Source organism: Mytilus galloprovincialis, chromosome 8, assembly GCF_965363235.1.
Source record: "Mytilus galloprovincialis chromosome 8, xbMytGall1.hap1.1, whole genome shotgun sequence".
NCBI classification, from domain to species: domain Eukaryota; kingdom Metazoa; phylum Mollusca; class Bivalvia; order Mytilida; family Mytilidae; genus Mytilus; species Mytilus galloprovincialis.
The window spans coordinates 83,634,875-83,654,224 of NC_134845.1; the positions used below are offsets into that span (position 1 = coordinate 83,634,875).

Below are 19,350 nucleotides of genomic sequence, written 5' to 3' on the forward strand. Positions count from 1 at the left end.
GTTAATTATCAGATAAAGAATGTTAGCGGTTTTTTTTATGAATGTTTATAAAAAATTAATATGAAGTGATATTTGTGCAGAAGGATATAAATTCCCCAGATATTAAAGTAAGGCAATCAAATACGTTTTCGTTATTTCATTTATGGTCAGTAGCTAATTAGTTTTTATCAACGTTTCCATCTGCCTATTATGTACTTTCCCAAATAACAAAAATGAATGCAGTACACATATTTACAAATGCTCTTAAAAAATATCATAGAAAAAACTTTTCAACGTGTTCAATAAAAAATAACTCCTGGTCCTATTAAAGAGATAGGTTGAACAAAAGCTGATAGTCCACTAAAGTTTACATTTATCAACTATTTGTAGCAGATTTATTATAACTTTTACTTTTTACATATAGAGATTTTAGTAAAGCTATCTGGACATGTCGGCTGATGTGTTTATTTTAAATTTTAATTTTGCCAAACAGCTTACTTTAAGCTACTTTAAGCGGAATTTAGTTATCGCATATACAAAGTTCATGACAACTGCTGTATTCAATTTTTAATTAAATGTATTTCATTTTTCAACAAATGTAGAATAAAGAAGACCCGCCTTGAATCTGCAGTCAAAACAAGATAGAGTCAATTTGATGATCTGTAATCCAATTTTGTTGTGTGCATTTTTCGGACAGATGTTATGTTGCAATGCCTCAGGTATATCATGTTATATCTTAATTTGCATTTGAAAACATATAAGCAATTTGATAATCTGTAATCCAATTTTGTTGTGTCCATTCTTCAGACCGCCTCATGTATGTCATGTTATATCTTAATTTGCATTTGAAAAATGTAAACAAAATACGAAAAATAGTGCAAAAATGCAAAATACAATACTAAAGACGGAACAACAAAATGATGTGCTCCAGTGCCTGGACGGTTCGAATGTTACGATTGGGAAATCGATTTATTTATAAAATATCGATATGCAAATATATATTATTTTCAAATTAACTCATAACCGAAGTTCAATATTACAATTTTTCTTTTTGCATTTTCAAAAAAACAAAATTCTAGGTGGCTGTCATTTACACAAATTGATAATATTTAACTGGTGCTGCCATATTTACATGTTTCCAGATCAGGATTAGGGATACAACCAAAACTTTTATTAAAATATAATTTGAGTAGTCCCCCCCCCCCCAAGAAAAAAAGAAACCATTGACCTGTTGAATACAGGCAGCAATAGTATATTGTTGTTTAAAAGTCATGAATTGATTGACAAAATCAAATTTAGCTTACAAATACAAACAAAGGAGTGCATATTGTGTACGTTTTTTTTGTAGCTAGCCAAACTTTGCGCTGTGAATGATAAATATACTGCTTCAATTAAAGCATAACATAACAGAAATATAAATATTATGAAATTTGAACGACAAAATTTACAGGTTTTATTACAATAGCAAGATATCAGTTTGACAAACTTTTATTTTGATCATTGAGAAGCTTCTCCTCATCTTGAATTTTGTGATAAAAACTGCTTAGTTGACTTTTGAAAGTTTACTCCCGTAAGTTTTTATGTACCACCTTTAAATTGTATAAGTTTATATGATTGTAAACAGTATAAACGGTATTATAAACGGTGTTTGTGTAAAATTCCTAGTACATGTAATATCTACTTTCATCCAATATAACAAGTCAAGAATTCAAAGAAAGGAACACCAAAGTTACCACATCATTCTTAATTTTCTTTCTTGAAAAGATGATTAATACAAAATCATCTTTTTAAAGTAAATTTTAGTATCAAAATATTGGTATCTGTATTTGTATATATCACGTCACACATTTGTATCAGCTTTCTATAATTCACGCTTGCTTAACTCTTCGTAATTAATTTATCAAAAAATGGTACACAGAAAAAACTGTTTTTGATCGGTAAATGTAAAATCAGAAATTATTGCTAATTCGAAAGGAACAGTTGCGTAGTTTTATCATCCATTATAATGTGCTTTTGTTGAACATTTGTGAATCAATTCCACTCAAAAATTAAATGTGTATAGCATACCTGGCTAATATCTGCAAATAAAATTATTGGGCAAAACGTCAACGCTCCTACATATTTTTAGTTATTCATTAAGATTTATATTATAGTTTTTGAATTTGAGAATGATAAACTTATTCGGGTGAAACTGTTGGCCAAGTCAAGAAAACGTTATATTTTTTATGTTTGTTACAGTGATATGGCGTCCTCTAGAATTACCAATTGTTTTTGGTCGTAATTTTACATTGTATTGCAATACCACTACAATAAACAACAGTGAGGCCACATGGATGAAAGAATCGGATGTCATTGCTCATCAAGGTCTTGTTTTTTATCGGTACAAGTATGCAGAGTATTCAACAAATGATGGTTCTTTTCTGACTATCATGGATACAAATGTCAGCGATCTCGACGTATCATACACCTGCATATCTGACATATTTTCTTATGAAAGAGTTTTAGAATTAAGAGAATCAAATTATATAGGTAATGTTGTTTTTTTCTATTACATTCAAATCGGCTCAAACAGCGTCAAATGCATCAATTCAAACTACTTTCAATTAAAAGTCCTCAGTCAAAACAAGCATACATCATTTTATCTTTTCTGTCAGTCGATTATGCTATTATAGCTTGATTTTTTTTTCAAAATAAATGTTGATATCGATGGAAAAATAGAAAGCATCACGATACAATCATGATTGTCTAAATTATAAAATATACGTTTGCTACACTGAAGCAAAATTGGTGGCTTAAGATATTGGATTTAATTTGATAATAATTCATATGAACTCAGGTAAAGGTCAATCAGTTGTAACGATAAGAATATTTAAAAAAACACATTTAATTGTTTTAAAATTGCTGCTCTTAATTATAAGTTGCAAAAAGCCGTGAGAAAGAATTTACTATATATGTATGCATAATGTCTATTTTCTATTGGTAGTTTTTCCAACCGAGGGAGAGACAAATATTTCATGGAGTTCAACATGTTCAACCAATAACAATTGTGTGAACATTTCCTTTCAACGTATATATCCGATTCCTAAATGTGAACTAAGACATAACGTAAGAAACGTTATAAATTAACATAATTGACTGTACAGGAAATGATCAAATCAGTACGAAGGTAACAAAACCTACGATAATGAATTATTAGAAAAGGTTTACAAGAAGGCTGGAGTCGTTAACATAAATATTGTTGAAATATGTGTTTGTTAAAAGAATTTTTTAGTAATGCATTAAAGAGAAAGAAAGTATGATTATCAATGAGATACCTATCAAGCAAATACAAGAATTACTAGAATGTAAGCGAAAAAGATCAGCATAGAGCCGTGCAAAAGATTAGTATAAGCTATAACATGTTTGGGAATGTACCTAGTTATCAAATGCCAAAGGTGGACACAAAAAAAAATAAAATAGTTTTAATTGAATTAGGAAGGTGTTCCCCGCATGAAATTAAACAAAGAAGTTAAGGTATTGATAGATACCAAAAACAACCAAAGATTTCCCCTCGACAATTTGCAAAAGTATATTAAATGTACTGTTTATAGTTTACGTTATCACGAGGTGCAGTTCGAATACTGTATGAAATATACGTTGATATAAATTCTAGATCGAAAGGAAATTGTATAATTGTATGCATTTACTAATTTTATGTCATGGCTTGATTCCCCACATCCTTTGTTGTATATAACATCTGATTATATTTTTTTTCAGAATAGGACCATTTTAACTACACAAAGTATAAACAGTAATTTAAAAGGCATATATTACTACGCAACGATCTCTTTGGCGAACCTTCAACTTTCTAATATATGCGGAGGGTACTTAGAACTGTCATGCACCTTACAAGCAACATTGCAATTTTGTGGAGGTAGACAACACTTGCAACAATGTCCAGGTAATCTAGTGTAGAAATAATGACAATGCGACTATCAAACACGTGTGTTATCCAAAGCGTGAATAACGCAATAACCTTTAGTTTCCACTTTTTATAGGAAATGTTGTTCCCTAATGACATTCTTCTAACTATCTACTTTATGTTCTTAACTTCTCTGTTCTTGAAAGATCGATATGATTTAATTACCAAAAAAAAGGCGTTCACAGTCATACATGAGTAATTTTGTTTAAAATAAGGGCGCTATTAAGGAAAATGAATACTCTTTCTCTAGCGTTAACAAACAATATTTAAACAACCATCTTTGTTGTTGTGCACACTCTGTAGAGAAAGTAACTACTATATCCCAGTTCATGTGTTAATAGTTTTGGAATTAAATATGAACAAAGTATATCACAACATCTGAACTAAATTAAACGTAACAAAAGAAGATATGTGTGAATGTATATGAGTGTTGATTTTGACACCTATGTGACACAAAGTACCAAAGTAATCTATTTTTGATTTATTCGCCATTACAAGTGCATTTATAACTTACAGTATTGACATACTATATGTATGAGATTGATTTTGTTTCAGGAAAGAGCTCAGAGACACAATCGGATAGATACATTCTTTTTGCATCAATTGTCACAGTTTCCGTACTTGCTGTCATTGCAATAGTTGGTTCTTTTTTGTACAAAAACAGAAAAGCTCAGTCACATCAGGAATATAACGACAACTATGAGGATCAGGTAAAAGAATCCAGGATTTATGTTTTAGACACCGAATACAAGTTTTCAGCAGTAAAAAAAATAATTAACGATCAGTTTACAAACGTCATTTTACTAAGTAAACTCATCATAGATACCAGGACTAAATTTAGTATATACGCCAGACGCACGTTTCGTCTACATAAGACTCATCAGTGACGCTCAAATCCAAAAAAAGATAAAAAGACCAAATAAAGTACGAAGTTGAAGAGCATTGAGGACCAAAATTCCTAAAGTTTTGCCAAATACATCTAAAGTAATCTATGCTTGTGTATTCAAAAAAGTATCTCACTGAATCTTAAAAACAGGAAAACAAATACCGGAATAAAAGCCTAGATATAAACTATTGAAATCATTCATGAATTTTTAAGCAAAGTTTAATTCATATTTCGATAAGTTCCGGTACGAAGGTGTAATTTTGATTATTGAACAAGGCATACTCAACACAATGTTCAATCCTTCAGGCCCTACTAGAATAGTTTTTGTTAATGACAGGTAAGCAAATGAAGCGAATAGCATATTCTGTTTCATTGAAAAGAATGTTTTTTATTTCTTAAATTTAAATTCCATGTTAAGAAATCCCTTAGTTGCCGCTATCAAGTTCTGACTTTGATATATTTTAGTAATTTTGATCATGGATATATTGTATTGTTGTTCACTGTTTATAAAAACATCGTAAACAAGAACTATGATATACACCGCACAGTGCAAATTAAATACTTAATTACAGAAAAATGATTGGAAAACCCTGCTTTTAACATGTTTATGTCATCAATGCAAAATATTTAGTCCGTGAATGAACAACGATTCCGTTGTTATGGAAGCTTAGTGGAAAATATACATAAGATTTCAATAGTACTATCAAGACCTGTATAAATGCAATCTTCATTGGTTTTTTGTCGATGTATTATTTCTTTCTTTTGCCAAAAACTTCAGATAATTGTATGTACTAATATATGTATTCAATTTTATTCCACTAAGATGTATTTTTACTTTTACAGGAACCTTTAAGATTACCAAGGGTTGAAACTGTTGATTTGAAATTATCGTCAACAACATCGAAAACAAACAGTTAAATCCTTTTTATTACTTCGTTCTTCTGTTATATAAAAGGGATTCATGTGTTTATTAGAAAGTGCAACATGTTTATGATAAAAACAAATATACAAGCCTTGCTTAAATGCAATTTGAGTTTCATTTACTATGTTAAACAATAAGTCTAACTTAACATCCATTTGTCAAATGATTGATAATCAGTTAGTAGACACATAAGCACGGACACAGTGTGACTGGTTTTATATGTTTTATCTAGCTGTGTTTACTTTAAACGGATTATAAAGCTTAAGCATGTATCAATACTTTATGTAAAGATTTAGTGGTATCATTTCTTTTCATCTAAAGGTCGTTCAAATCTGTGTACTTTCTCGATTAATTACTGCTACGACCGTCAACTTAACAACAGATGACCTTAACATATATAAAAAAAAAACTTTGCTGTCATTCCAGTATTATTTTTTTGTGTTTGTAAAAGGTTTTCAACGGATATGTTTAAAAGGAAAAAAAAGAAGATATGACACAGAAATTAACAACTATAGGTCATCGGAGGGCCTTCAACAATGAACAAAGCCTATACCGCATAGTCAGCTATAAAAGGTCCTAAAACGACAATGTAAAACAATTCAAACGAGAAAACTATGGCCTAATTTATGTACAAAAAAGTGAACTTAATACAAAAATATAATACATAAACAAACCACAAACACTGAATTACGGGTTCCTGACAGGGTTAAACATGTGAGCAGGAACTATATTATTTATCAAATCTTCCGTGATGACTATCTTTATTGTAATATAATACTTTTGGATGCATACTTTTCAATTACATAACCGTATTTTTAATGACAAATGTCTGTCCACAGAAAAAAACTCAAAAATCTAAGCAACAACTATTAATAGATTTTCTTAACAATGAAGCCTTTCAACTGGAGCAAGCATTGTCTATATCACTACAAGTTTAGGACTCACCCTAACACCGGTGTCATAAAACGGCTTTGTAAACTTAGTCTAATGCCATAAGTGGGTTCAATAAATGAGTCATAAAGTAATACTATTGAAGGAAATGTTGGCAAACAATTCAAACATTGATTATCACAATTTACAATGATTTTACATCAAGATCGTTAGTCACACCGAATCGTGCAAAAATAAGGATTATGAAAACCAAATAGGTAGGTCTAGTAATATATGACATACTGATGAAGGTCGGAAAAGTTGACTGTCACAGGCAACAGGCCACCTCTTGAGACATTGTTGTTACAGAGGTTCTTAAAGTGCAAAGAACTAGTCACTGTTTCTGCATCAGATTTAACGTTATCATTTTGAACGTTCTTGTATGCGTACTTGTACATCCCACATAGACAAACGCACACCAGTCATTGGCAAAGGTTTTACTGCCGGTCAAAAAGACGTATAGTGGCTATATTACGATACTAAATCACCCTTTGATAAAAATTTATTAAAATTATGTTTTTTCGTATGTTGTTATCTTCATGAATACGCTTTACGATTGCTGTTGCGTGTTATACAGCAATTACTTTATAAATAAATTATAAATTACAATCAGCACCCATGTCAATGCATAACAAATAAAACGATTATCCGATTTGTAAATGCTTTATGATCTCCTTAATGTAGTTAATTAGTTCAACTTTCGTAATTTAAACACGAAACCAGCTTAATATAAGGCATATCTTACATCGATACTAAATCTTTTTACACACAAGCTAGCTTTTGATTTACTGTCTAGTTTCCGATGTTTAAAAGGGTTGTTTTTAATGGATTTCAGTAATTAACAAATTTGGAAACATCAAATATGTAACTTCCTACCGAATTTCCCCTAACAAATGTTTTTTTTAAAACAACATGACATAGAAGACTACATGTTTATAAACTTGAATGAATAATTTTAGCATCTTTCAAGTATATTATTAGGGTTTTAGTAAATGCATTAACCTGTTGATATTAGTTGATTGCCGACATAGATTCGTTGGAATCAAACACTCGCTTATTGCATACTTACTATAGTATACTAAATTCATGCAAAAAGGTAAAAACACGAAGACATTGTGAAATTCTAAAAATTGTGGATAGCTATTGGTGGCAGACTTGTGATATATTATTCATCGTTTCTTGCCCGGTCATTCGATTATACTTGAAATGAGGTATCCACCACATTATCTTTTTCTGAATGCATTTTTCATTACTTAATGTTCCTGTAACTCCAAAATTCACCACTCACTCTATTACTTCACCATTGTATGCTAAACTAAAAACATGTAGCCACGAAATCCATTAATACAAGTTTGTGTACGTTCAAGATGTGCATTGGTTGCCAGTTTTCATAATTGTATACAACCATCATTAATTCAGTCTATTCACATTAAAGAAATGAGAAAGTTCAGGAAGGCTTAAATTGGAACTGTTTTTTTTATGTTTTTTAAATCGGGCCAAAATATTACAAATTTCACATAGAAATACTTGTGATAATACTATTAAGACAAACAAAAATTTTCTAGCACTTTCCTTTACAATTTATGGAGCTATGACATCTTAAATAAACATCATTTGTATTAAAGGGTCAACTTGCTACTTTTTTCCATAATTCTTAATTGTTTTTGGCATAAACAACTTTGGCCACCATCTACGATGCAAAATGTGTTTATATTGATGAAGTTTATATCAAAATTGGCATCTTTTGGTTACAACACATTTTGGATCGTAGGAGGCGGCCAAGGTATTTTTATAGCTTTCAGGTCTAGAAAATGCACAAAATCATCATATATTGTGACAAAATGTCCCAAATGGGCTTACTTTGTAGAATATTACGTTCTCTTATGAAAAGAACTGATATATTTAGCATTTAGACTTTTGAAATAGACCCATTTCCGAACCAAACTGAGACCTTTGCGGTGATTGATGATAAATTTGATATTTTAGGCCATTTTGTGCCATAAGTGAACCTTACTTGATGATCATTGTGAAAAAAATAGTAGGCACCCAAAATTATAACACACCGATGATATCTATCAACAGCAAAAAGTAAAATAACAAAAATACTGAACTCCGAGGAAAATTCAAACTGTACCTGCAAATGTATTGCCTTAGTATTGCCCATTCAGAACGGGAACATTAAATCGTATGTTGCATGTTGACAGGTTGGTTTATTCTCTGAGCGAAAAAAAACGTAGGAACAATGTCTTGATGAGTCTGTCTGATGTTAAGCAAAATGTCGCCCTTTATCATAAAATATGAAAACAAAAAGTTTTAAAAATACATGGCCTCCGAAGCTATTTTCTGAACTTGCCTTCATCCAGATGTTTCAAAACTAAAATAGTGAAAAAGCTAAACGAATCTAACAATAACAGCTTCAGCAATCGTCTGTCAATTTTGCCTGACGGAGTTGTTATCTTAGTCTTTTTATAAATAATTTCCAACTCTATTAACGAATAATTTTAGAAAGTTATGTTATAAATCATGTCAATATTTAAGTTTTTACTATTGAGATAATGATACCATCGAAGAATGATTGTCATCCAGCAGTGGTATCGTCCAAGTGCTGTAATAAATAAAAACAGCACGTTATCAATTTCAAAGGATCAAAGTGGTTTTATATATTTGTGTTTTAAAATAGCAGCCAAAATCTAATACATTTCTAAGAAATGTGGACTTTTTTTAACATCTTGTTTAATATCATATTTATTGTTAATATGTTCTCGCTCTGAAAATGCATACATGTAGTACATTTTTATTCTGCACGTTCAACAAATGCAAACCAATCTTAATCAATCCAGTTTCATGACCCTTACAAATTATAAAGAAAAATATGATACAGTGAAACCTGGATAAACCGAATCCGGATAAAACCGAATTTCAGTTTAAACCGAACAATTTTCGAAGTCCCACAAAATTTTCCTTATAATTAACTTTAATCTAACTTCAAAACCCGAAATCTGTCAACACCGAATTCCGAACGCTTTTTGAAGGCTTGTCAGTAAATTTGTATTTAAAAAAAACACCTGTCAAAATCGATCAATAGCAATCAAAACAAAAAAATATTTTTAGTTATATGCATGTTTTAGTTAAACAAACATTTTGAAATCTTGCTTAATATCATATTAATTGTTTATATGTTCTCGCTCTGACAATGCATATAACATTTTTATTCTGGACGTTCATCAACAACTGCAAACCAATCTTAATCAGTCTAGTTTAATGACCCTTACAAATTATAAAAAAAATATGATACATTTACAAAGTGTTATATGTAAACACAAATTTTTGTCAACCATTACTTTCAAAATGCCTATCTAACTTCGTGTGCATGCTTTTATGTGTCTTGGGAGCATCACGGCCATTTTTTTAATCTACATTCAAGGTCATAATTACCTACATTTGCTATTATTATACCTTACATATATTACAAACAATTCAATTGAGTAACACGTTATCACGTGACATGGAATAATTCAGTCCATTTTTTATCTATATGCATGGAGAGACGAATATCCGTTAAAATTCACACAACGGGGAGAATTTCTATTAATCGAGGGCGAATAACCTTTTGAGTTTCTAAATTTGTACATGAGTTATCTCCTATGAAAATGACGTCATATACGTAAATAAACAAATTGGCAGCGTTCACGTTCCTTTTGAAGCCCATCAAGAGACGAGGAAATAAGGTTTTGGAACTGAATCTAGTTCCAGCAGCCAATAAACTGCATCTCTCATAAACGGTCCTTTTAGGGCCATCATTTTACAAAAAGATCCTACCTTTTTTGTAATACGAGAAATTCTAGAACACAATGGTATTTTCAAACATCAGCTTGTGTTTGTTAATTTTACTAAAGAATATAGAAGTCTAAGTGTTTGAAGAGCCCTAGCTTCCACCGTTAGTTTGGTATAATAAAACAGAGTCCATGAATATCCAAAATTGGCAACACGAGAAGGTTATTTCACTGAGAGCGCAGTTATACCTTACATATATCACAAGCAATTCTATTGGGTAACACGTTACCACGTGACATGGAATAATTCAGTTCATTTTCATTTAATTGCAATGAAAGACAAATAACCCAAAAAATTTACACCAGCGTTGAATAACCCTATTATTCATCGGCGATTAACCTTTTGATTTGCTTGTCTTGCAAACGAGTTACCACCATGAAAATGATGTCACAGACTCATAGTAAATAAACAAAATGGAAACGTTCACGGTACATGAAACCATCGAGAGACGAAGAAATAAGGCTTTGGACATGCATCTGCTGACAATGATATAATCTCTCATACATGGTCCTTTCCAGGACCATTAATATTTTACAAAAACAGATTCTACCTTTGTTGTACAAACAGGATTTTCTAAGACAAATGTATATTCAACGTCAACTTGAACTTACACCTGTGTTTGATAATGTAAGGTACGCGTGTTTTCAATGCTTCAAAAGGCCTTTCTATTGCGAGTTCGGTATAAAAAAAAAGTGTGGCCCCGTAAAAGCGATGAATATTTAAAAGTGTCAACCCTTAAAAGTTATTTAACTTTCTCGAGTTGACAATTTTCACTTTTCAATGGGTCATAATTGTATATTGTATACAAATTGCAAAGTCACGTTCACTAAACATTATTTATATCTGACTAAACAGTTAATATGTTGAACGTGTAAGTTTATCATAATAATATGTTGTACATGTTGATAGGTAGAAGTTTTATATCATTTTGATTTTGCATTAAAGGGGAATAGTACTTTTTTAATTGATGAATTGGAATTTAATCATAGTAGGCTTTTCTACATGGAATGTGGTTGTTTCTGATAACTGTAAGTATTATAGTTTATATATATAATTAGTCATACCTACCAGTAAATTGTACATCAGGGTCAAGTTAAGACTCTACAAATGTGTCTTAACCATTAAACAATTTAACTTTTAAAAAATCAACGTCGAATTCGTAAAAGAATTATGGTGTTATAACTACAACATGTGTCGTTCTTAAGACATCATATGTACTCATACGACACAGGATGTCCTTATTTTATCTTAAAATGTCGTTTTAGAACATACGTACAACAAACAAAAAGAGCCGCTGTCCTTTGTTAGTCTTTTATTATTTTTAAATTTTAGTTTCTTGTGTATAATTTGAAGTTTATATGGCGTTCATTATCACTGACCTAGTGCATGTGTTTGTTTCGGGGCCAGCTGAAGAACACCACCGGGTGCGGGAATTTCCCGCTGCATTGACGACCTATTGGTGACCATCTTCTGTTGTCCGTTCTATGGTCGGGTTGTTGTCTCTTTGACACATTCCCCATTTCCATTCTCAATTCTATACGCATTATCAGTTCATATAAAACTAAAGACATATTATGTCATGATAATTGAAACGTATGTAATGTAGATTCCATTAAAAAGACTACATCTAAACTTTCACTTTAATAGCCAGGTCTATGATTCTAAGTTTAGAATATGATAGCTATGCCTGATCCATATTTCACAAAAAACTATGCGTATTCAACGGAAATTTGATAAAAGCAGTGTCAAATTTAGATATAAACAAACGACTATAGATGCATGTATTATAGATTCAATAATATTCAATTTTTATACATTTGTATTTTAATTCTTACAAATTTACTTATAGTGTTTTGGTCTGTTGAAAGACTACCGATAATCATTGGAGGAAATGTTACATTGTTCTGCAATACAACATCTGTCAATGATACCAAAGTCACGTGGATGAAAGAATCGGACGTCATTGTTCACCATGGTCTTGTATTTTATTCTTCGAAATATACAGAATGTTCTACTCTAAATGGTTCCTTCCTGACCATAATACATACAGATATTAACGATATCAACGTTTCGTATACTTGTATCTCAGATGTGTTTTCCTACAACGCTGAATTGAAATTAAAACAGGCAAATTATATAGGTAATATAAGATAAACATATAATACAGATATTTTTGTTTCATATAATTAGATACAATCCTTCAAACTCTTAAGAACAAAAATTGTTTAGGTGTAAAGATCAGGTTATTGATACTGTTCCGTAACTTGAGAAAAAGAGCAACAAGAAAAAAAGAAATGTTAATTTAAAGCTATAATATCTTTTATGATAGTTTAAATTTTACTACGGTCTTATAACTTCATTCTAAATTATCGTGTTACTTTTAAAGACATTAAGTTATACATTTTAAACTCTGTATTGATTACAAGGGTCAATAAATCATAACATACACCCGTACAATCTATATAGTTGTCTTTAATAACTTTGTATTTTTTTTCGCTGCAAAACTCTTAGGCATTTTACATTGATAGTTGCTATAAATCAAAGTTTCGAAATCTTCTTTGTAGTTATACCAAATCTGAAAAATACAACCATTACATGGAGTTTAGAGAAAAACACTGGTGTTAGTATTTACGTCCAACATGTCTACCCAATGCCAAAGTGTGAATTACTCCATAATGTAAGATACAATAAGGAAAGTTTGTCCTACTATTGAGTTGTGTGATATACAAACTATGTTATGTCAGTTAATATTATAGTAATTTTAGATTTATATGTTGTATTTTCTAGACGTCTTTATGTGAAAACAGAGATGTCAATTGTCAATAACTGGTAACTGTTTAAAACTTAAAGATAGTCTTACTGAAATTATCTAACGCATCGAGCTTTAACCTCCTATTTACTTTTATTTAATTGTAGCATTTGAAAAATATAACTGACGCTTTTTGAATCATCCAGTTAATGGAAAGAGGAATTACGTTTTTATAGATTTGTTTATTGAAATACGTGCTGGTCTGACAATTTGTACATGACAAGTGTTTACCAAATCGAATTTGTAGATGCAGGGACTTTTAAATTGATAAGACAACCTCAAAAAGCCATTTCAACAACATAAATATAAACGAATAGGCAAACAACAGTTTACATGGTAAATTAAAGACATGATGTTCACTGAAAAGCGATGGTAATGTTATGTGTTTCGGAGAGGTAGGAAGACCTTGCTAAAACTGTGGCACCAATCGCTTTGATTGTGTATGTACACTTTGGTAATGAGTCTAAGTCAATAATTTCACATTGTGGAAAAAAGACGGGATTATGAAGCCGACAATTGGAACATATTTTTTGACAATTGTGCTACACCGTGAAACTAACAAAGATATGACTTCTGCTTTAAAACTCAGAACTCGGAATCAAAAGTTTATTTTTCCATGAAATCATGATACGAAATAATATCTATGGAATATCTGACTTGCTGTGAAATAAAACCTTTCGGAAGGTTGTTACAGGTTAACAGAAAGTTAGCAGACGTCAAACTGAAATCATCTCGTTTCCCGTTAACAAAAGACTGTATTATGTTAATGTTTTTTTTTCTCGGAACAATTTTAATACAATGCCATGTTTTTTCATTGCATTTTTTTTCAAGAAACGAATTTTTTCAACGACCTGTATCAGCGATAGCAAGAGGAAAGGCATAGTCTACAAGGATGCAAATATATCATTAATTAACCATTCAAAAATATGTGGGGGCAGTTTAGAACTAAGATGTACTTTGATGAATATAAGTTTAGCTATTGGCAGTTCACGTGCATTGGGGCCGTGTAAAGGTAAATATTGCTTTGATGGTAACAAAACTAGTCTACTATATGTCCTTTTTAAAACGCGTTTCAGAATAGTAACCTCTGCAACACAGCATAGTTCATACATTACCTTAAGTAAAAAAAGTGTTCCCATGTCAACACTAGTTGCTGTCTGCCAATTATAAAAAAGAAAATGGGGTAAGATTGTCAATAAGTAAACTCTCCAAAAGAGACCAAATGACGCAGAAATATTCAGATATAGGTCAGCGGACAACTTTCAACAATGCGCAAAGCCGATCCCGCGTACTCAGTTATAACAGACCCCGAAATGACAAATGTAAACTAATTATTTTTATTTCTTTTTTTTCTTTCCCGTCATGATTGTTCCATTTTATCCGTCTGGGATCGTTTTAACCTTACAATACGTTTTTTATTCTATTTATAATTACTTACATCAACATATGTCAGTTTTCGGTAGACCATTTTTACATTGTCAATACAACTTTACATCGTACTATTGTTCTAAAAGAGGTTAAATCCTGTATCGGACCCTGGATTTTTTGTTTTTTAACCCTTGAATGAGATATGATTTTAAATACAGAACGTACACATACTTTTACAATAAGTTCATATATAAACAACAAATTTGCTGTTCATATACCTGTGAATATCGTTAATAAATTGTAACAAAGAATCTTTAGATTTTTTTGTGAAAAAAAACCCCATAAAAATTGACAATGGAAATCGAGCATGTGTCGACGAAACAACAACCTGACCAAAAGTCAGAAAACATCCTAAAACTAATAGGTCTTCAACACAACGAGAAAATCCCGTTCCCAGAGGCAGGATTCAGCTTGCCCCTAAACAAAATGTGCACTAGTTCATGCAAATGGACGTCACATAGATTACCTTAGCCGTATTTGGCACAACCTTTTGGAATTTTGAATCCTCAATGCTCTTTAACTTTGTACTTGTTTGGTTTTATAAATATTTTGATATGAGCGTCACTGATGAGTCTGATGTTGACGAAACGCGCGTCTGGCGTACTTAATTATCATCCTAAAACTTTTGATAAATATTTACTCCAAACATATACATGAACTAAACTAAAATTAAAAAAAAACAAGACTAACAAGAGCTAGATACTTGACATGGGAAAGGCGCGTCTTTGCGGTCGAGTCAAACATGTCTCAAATCAGTAGCCTCTGTCGTTTGTTAGTCTTGTTACATATTAATTTCAGTTTTTTGTGTACATTTTAATATTTTAATATAGTTTAATATTGAGTCCATTGTCCCTGAATTAGTATACATTTTTGTTCAAGGGCCAGCTGAAGCACGACTCCGGATGCAGGAATTCCTTTCTGCATTGAAGATCCATTGGTGGCTTTCAGCTGTTGTCGGCTACTTGGTCGGGTTGTTGTCCCCTTTGACACATTCCCTATTTCCATTCTTAATTTTATTTAAGAGATATCTTACCTCTATCAAACGTAGAACAAACAAAAACACACAGAGAAAATCAGAATTTCAGAAATGGTTACTAAAGAAATAAGGAAAATGAAAATGATAATTAATTAACAAAGGACTTCTAACAGTTATTGACAAGCCAGCTCCATACCTAAACTATACTGATTAAATACATTATCTTCATCATATGAAAATCAAGCATAATCCCTCCCGTGAAGGATTTAATATCATACCGCAGATAAAATATATGTGAATAACATAACTTGTATAATGCCAACAACTGGTTTCCGAATAAACGTGTCTATTTTCGACGCAAAGACCCTATGAGTGAATCAATATAAATACCAACATATGCCATCTTTAATGACCTTACAACAGTGTCATGACTAAAGGCCTTCTGAATAAATCTGTTAAAAGTTTTGTTCGCTTTTGAGGTAAATGTCAACATTGGTGTGTTTTGTAGATAATATTACCATAAAAGATTTAATGTGAAGTATCTGAACGTATACGATATCTGCATGTTGATTTATATTTAGGAATGCTATCATTGTGCCGATGATAACATTTAGAAACGTTTTCGGTTTGATTGTAATATCGAAAACCTTGGTGTAATAATTTTTCAGTAATACAGAGATTTCTTTCTTTAAAATCAAATAGGTGTCTCACTTCGTTCGATTCGTGTGGGTATGTTATCACCTATTTGATTTTAAAGAAAGAAATCTCTGTGTTACTGAAAAATTATTACACCAAGGTTTTCGATATTACAATCAAACCGAAAACGTTTCTAAATGTTATCATCGGCACAAGGATAGTACCCACACGAATCGAACGAAGTGAGATATATAGGATGGTGACAAAGATACGTCTACATGTACATCTAAAAATGAACCATTGGAAATGAAAAATTGTCTCTTTATCTTTAATTTTTGAATACAGATTTCCATTAAATTCAAATATCAAGATCCTGGAAAGGGCAGTGTTAATTGATAGTACTACTTTTTTTAAGTCAGTTCAGCGCGATAAATCTCTTAAGTGTTTATACTGATTTTGTCATTATTGAGGGCCAATATGGTATCAAAATATCTAAAAGTGTTTTGAATTTTTTAAAATTAGATGTTGTTTCGTTTGGCCTTTGCTGATTTTAGTTATACATTGTAGCTCATAACAATACAGAAACAGGCACACAATTGTAAGTGCACAGTAAGTCCACTTTGATTTTGTCTTTAATGTTTTTCTGTATTTTTCTCCCCATTTCTTCATTATACTTTGCTAATTACACATTTTTTGTTGCTGCAGAACACCATTTAAGAGTTCAGTATACTAGTAACATACTTATTCCCTTGCTGTTGATCACTGTTTCCTTGATTATTTGTAATGGAGTAACATGGTGCTTCGTCTACTGCATACAACAACATGCGTTCTTCCAGGAACATAAAGACATCTGTGATATGCAGGTATAATAATGTGTTTTGGAAAAAAAAGAAGTTTTCATCTTGACAAAAACAATCAAATAGATAAAGACATATATTTAACATCACTGATATATTTTTATCTTGCAAGGCATTACTGTGGTCAATAGTATGCATACGACCTATAACTGACCGTGAGATAGAAACAGGTTCAATATGTACAGCTGCTAAAATATTCTGTTCCATATGAGGCAGCTGTCGTTTTTCTCATGTTAAGAAAACATCCGGTAAATAGTCTTATTCGGTATAGGGTGAATTATAGATAATTATTTGTGTCTTGAAAGCATCTAATTAACAATCTGGAGGACTCCAAGACGGCCGACGGTGATTTGAATATAAACTAATAGATTTGTTGAGATTATATATGTTAAATTTAATAAAATGTTTATCGTCCTTTTTACCTGAAGGCTATATGAATGATGTGTTCATGGATCGAATCTTTCAACGAAATTGTTCATCCTTGCTTAACTTTAGATTTTGACATTATTTTCCTTTTAACAGATGAAAATATGCGTAGCCCATTACTAGCTAAGAAATTAAATTATAGGTCACATGCATATGGATTCAACTAAGTCGAATTATTGACTTGCATGTGAATAATTCATCCGCAATGTTTTGAGAAACTTAAAGATGACTGCTCAAAACAAATACGTGTTTCACTAGAAAACAATTGTATTTGTATTATTTCTAATATCTTGTTACCGTCTTAACAAAATACAACAAAATGATAAAAAATAGTTACACAAATAACAGTATATTACTTATATAAATGACAACACATTAAGCATGCAACAATGAAATATACACAGTATGATCTTAGACACATGACTGCAATTTAAATATACTATATATGTTGGACGTGGACATCTTTCTCGAAGTTTGAAAGTAACGTAAACCTTGCCAAAACAGTAACTGTTCTAGACAGATATGAACTTGTATTATGTATGATTATATCGCGTTTGAATGGTTTACTATTTGACCTCCTTAATTGTTATTGGTATACAGAAGAAATTGTTGAATTGATTTATTTTATGCAGTATAAAATATGAATACACAATAAGTATTAGTAAGGGAAAATACAATATCATGAAGCGTTAACACCATAATAAAACTATTACAAACAAAAAACACAGAAACCTGTATAAAAACGTAGTTGACCATTGTATAAAGGAAAAACTGTTTTGTGAAATAATTATAAATATTACATCTTTTATAGGTTTTGCTGAGTTTACAACATACATAACAATAAAATTTCGCTCTCAAGATATGCTGAATAATATTTATTGTCATCGGTTTGGCTGTATTCCTTGATAGACATGTAACAGAATTATATTGTATGTGATCATTTCTCGCTTGGTTCTTCGGAATAACTATTGTTAAAGGTTAAAAACGTCTGAAATGCAGACTTCAACATACGATTTTGAAAATAAGAAATCATTTTAAAATTGTTTTACATGTTTCATGGAAACAGTTATCAAAGGTACCAGGATTATAATTTAGTACGCCAGACGCGCGTTTCGTCTATATAAGACTCCTCAGTGACGCTCAAATCAAAAATATTTATAAACCCAAACAAGTACAAAGAAAAAGAAAAAGAGCATCCAAAATTCCAAAAAGTTGTGCAAAAATACGGCTAAGGTAATCTATGCCTGGGATAAGAAAATACTTAGTTTTTTTCAAAAAAATCAAAGTTTTGTATACAGGAAATTTATAAAAATGACCACATTATTGATATTCATGTCAACACCGAAGTGTTGACTACACGGGCTGGTAATAACGGCTGGAAAAACTTTCCTAATATATTAAAGGAGATTTATTTGTAAGGAACGATTTCTTTGATTTGGTGTAGAATAGTTTTCATAATAATAACATAACAACCAGTGAAGGTGACATTTCTTTGTTTACATAGATATTGACGTTAACAATAAAAACATGAAAAATTTACTAATTATGACGTTTGCATTTCCCGTATATATTTTTCTTTGTTATTGAATATAATTTTGAGCACATTGCATTTGCGCCAATTTTGACAAACATCCGATCTTTTATTTTCGACACAATGCTATAATTCATTTGCGCCAAAAAAATATAAATAACAACATGAACAATGC

General features: G+C 31.1%; 2 long non-coding RNA genes across 2 annotated transcripts; both read left to right on the forward strand.

Annotated features, from left to right (window-relative positions):
• On the forward strand, nt 1–5,938 carry LOC143043593 (uncharacterized). The gene is made up of 7 exons (XR_012968490.1): nt 1–107; nt 582–698; nt 2,218–2,508; nt 2,963–3,084; nt 3,736–3,919; nt 4,496–4,650; nt 5,670–5,938. It is a non-coding gene; the product is annotated as an uncharacterized LOC143043593 (long non-coding RNA).
• A 5,475-nt stretch (nt 5,939–11,413) lies between these two features.
• LOC143043594 (uncharacterized) lies at nt 11,414–19,236 on the forward strand. Its single transcript, XR_012968491.1, has 6 exons — nt 11,414–11,540; nt 12,362–12,652; nt 13,077–13,189; nt 14,153–14,333; nt 17,067–17,224; nt 18,456–19,236. It is a non-coding gene; the product is annotated as an uncharacterized LOC143043594 (long non-coding RNA).
• The last annotated feature ends 114 nt before the right edge of the window (nt 19,237–19,350 follow it).